This window comes from Myotis lucifugus, unplaced genomic scaffold (genome assembly GCF_000147115.1).
Source record: "Myotis lucifugus unplaced genomic scaffold, Myoluc2.0 scaffold_5, whole genome shotgun sequence".
Classification (NCBI taxonomy): domain Eukaryota; kingdom Metazoa; phylum Chordata; class Mammalia; order Chiroptera; family Vespertilionidae; genus Myotis; species Myotis lucifugus.
Genome location: NW_005871053.1, coordinates 9729799 through 9733426, shown reverse-complemented (window position 1 = coordinate 9733426; position 3628 = coordinate 9729799).

The following is a 3628-nucleotide window of genomic DNA, read 5'->3' as shown; positions in this document are numbered from 1 at the left end:
TTCATTGTTACAAATTGAAACATAATTAAAGCATAGTGATTAATCACAAAAACAATATGTATTTATATATGTGTTTTCCAATGGTGTTAGGTGACCCCTGTGAAAGGGTCGTTCGACCCCCAAAGGGGTCGCGACCCCACAGGTTGAGAACCACTGCTCTAGTGTTACATATAAAGATTTTTATTGTCTTAACATGTACTTTATAGCTACATAATTAAATATAGATATAATATAGCCCTCTATTAAAGATAATATAAAAGAGATATCCTCCCAAAAAAGGAGATAACACCCTTGGATTACTTTCTCTACGTCTCTTACAGTGTTATGCCCATAGTGCTCCCTGTAAGATACTTTTACAGAAGTCTTAACGGCCGCCATGTTAACAGACATCTGAAAAAAATCCAATGTTCTCTCCAGCTTCTGGGCCCTAAGGCTTTGATCAAAAAGAAAAAGATTGATGCCATATTATATATATTCTCATATACCCATTCTCTGTATATTGGGTGGGAATTTGTGAATATATTCTGGAGAAAAAGAAATACATGTTATAAAACAGTTGGACTGGCTTCTAGAAGAATAACCTTCTAAAATAAAATAAATTTCAAGGTTTCTGTTGGGCTTTTGTGCTTCCACACAAGTTAATGTTTAGCTGAGCACCTGGACATGTTCAGGTGGAAAGCAAATAGGGTTGCTCAGAGTTGTACACAGAGGTTGAGGGAGTTGAATATTACTATGCATCATGGTGTGAGAAGCATTTGGAGCTCAAGGGAGTGGTCTGGAAGGAAGAAAAGAAGAAAAGAGGAAGGCAACATGAAGGAAGGCTGGAATAGAGTTGTGGAAAGGGCTGAGGGACAAATTTAAGGATGTCTAATATTCAATTTCACATTGTTTCCTCCCAAACCTTTGGTAAAGTTGGCTTCAGGCCAAACGTGTGAGTCGTTCTGACAAGGAAATCCTAACAAGGAAATAATTTTAAAAACACACAGCATCCTGGCTGGTGTGACTCAGTAGGGTGAGCATCGTCCCATGTACCAAGAGGTGGCCAGTGCGATTCCCAGTCAGGGCACATGACCAGGTTACAGGCTCGATCCCCAGTAGGAAGCATAAAGGAGGCAGCCAATCCATGTTTCTCTCTCTCCATCTCCCTTCCTCTCTCTACAAATCAATAAAAATATATTTTAAAAAACACAGCAATAATGATAAAAAATAGATGCCCTTTAGTGAGCAGCTCTAGAATGTCCTGGGCATTGTGCTATACCATCTAGGTCACAGTCACCCGGTGACTCAGGTAGTATCCTCCCTCTTTATTTTTTATTTATTTTGTTAACCCTCATCCAAGAATATTTTTTCCCATTGATTTTTAGAGAGAGTGGAAGGGAGAGGGAGGATGGGAGAAGGAGAGAGAGAGAGAGAGAGAGAGAGAGAGAGAGAGAGAGAGAGGGAGATTGGTTGACTCCTGCAGGCATCCCATCTGGGGCCAGGGATAGAACCTGTGACCCTTTGGTGCGCAGGCTGATGCTCTAACCACTGAGAACACCGGCCAGGGCTATTCTGCCTTTTTAGGTAAGGAGACTGAGGCTCAAAGAGGCTAAGTAACACATTCAAGGTCACACAGCCATTACATGGCAGGGCCAGGACCTAAAATCAGAACCCAAGTTCTTTTCATTGTACTATATTGCTTCCCCATAATCCCCTCTGCACTGTCCTTATAAAACTGTTGTCTAGAGGCTAATGGTCATTGACAAGAACCCCGTCTTTCTCTAAAGCTGCCCATTCCACAGTCCATTGATTGTAACCATTGAACGTTTTTTCATGTGAGTCAGATCTCTTTCTAAGTTTCCACCCACAAGTTCTCTATCTGCTGTCTGAACCACTAAGAATGAATTTAATCATTCTTTCACAGAGCAGGCGCTCTAATATTGGAAGATAGGGTATAAAATTGTACCAGGTTGGTCCCTATCATACGTGTTTGTAAGAGCAGGAATATCTGAAAGGGAGCCTATTTGAATTGCATGCGGCTTTATTCCCAACTATGTAGATAGAACATTACTTAGTAATTACTTAGCACATTAGTAGGCATTCAACAAATATTCATAGAATGGATGAAAGCCGGCCAGAGGGGGGAGGTACAGAATATGGTTAGTGAGGCAGCAAACATATAAACGAGATAATTCCTCCTCCCTCATTACTTTCTCTACATATCATAGTCTTATGTTCATACTGCTTCCTCTAAGGTATTTTTATCAAAGTCTTACCTACCATGTTAACAGAAATCTGAAAAAGAAAAAATGGTTAGAGGCACCACTTTCAGAGAGCATGTTAAGTTCTGCTTCCACCCCATCCCCTCAACTATCTACCCTTGTTTCCAGGTGGTCAATATTCTTCAAGCTAAACTTGTGGGTCTAATACACCCTAAAAAGAGACTCTCATCTCATTCTTTAGACGTAGTTTCTACAACTGAAGATCTGACCACCATAGAGGAATGAATTGCTATTCTATGCCATAAATATAGACTATATATCTGTCTCGGCAGCCATTCCAGAATAACTGCTCTGTCTTACTCCTCGAACCTTTGGAATGTTTGAACTGGGCAAAATAACCTTTAAAGTGGGCCAGAGCAGCTCTGTTCTCCAAACAACTGTTTGTAAAGCTAACAGGAAAACAGGCTTCCGACAAGGACTGATCATTAAAGCCATTCTTTATAATCAGTAAAGAGCCAATCATATCTGAAAAATGACTTCGCTTTATTAGTACCAATAGAAATTCCTTTTACCCATGTATTTCCCCTTCTTTTTCTCATAAAACCCTCTGCCTTCACTCCATAATCAGAACGCTGTTTGGGTTTCTGCTGGAATCAGTGCTTCCAGAATATTTATTTTGTGTGTGATCTCAAATGCTTGTTGCCTCTCACTTTGGATTTTTATTTTCAGATATCTATATATATGTAAATTGATACATTTCACACCCATGGAGAAGTAATTCTGTTGCATCTAAGACATACCATAAAGCACTGGGGGTGGATAAATGGGGAAGCAGCAGTGGAGAGAAGGGACAGCAGTGTTTTTCACTGTATCCTTTGCAGCTCTGTCTCCGCAATTAAACCAACATTAGAAACTGTCCAGTGTTATATTCACTATTTAGAAATCTGGAAAAGGTGGTGACCCTCAGATGACAGGTACAGAGACGGGCAGCTGAGTGCAGGGGGTTACATGCCCTGGGAATGCCCGCAGGTACTGCTCCAGGTGGCCTGCCAGTGACATTCTCGTGGGGCTGCTGTCACTGATGTGTTGAGGGCCACACTCCCCAGGGCTCACCGTTCGTCTGCATGTGCCCTGCTCGGCCAGCGCGGCTCCTGAGCTCTCTGGGTCAGTTTCCCCTCCGGTAAAGGTGGGGCTGGCATCGCAGGGGAGACTTTCTGGACCCCGCTGTCAGCAGGACCCCGCGCAGGCCGGTCCCCGAGCCTCCGGGCAGAGGCGGAGGCAGCAGGAAGGTGGGATCTGTCCCCAAAGGGCGCGGGAAGGGGGCGCACCACGCCGCCGGGGCGACTCAGCGCCCCCGCCTCGCCGGCTCTCCCGGAGGAGCGGGACCGGCCCGGAGCCGGGGAGGGCCCAGCGGCCTCCCGCCGCGG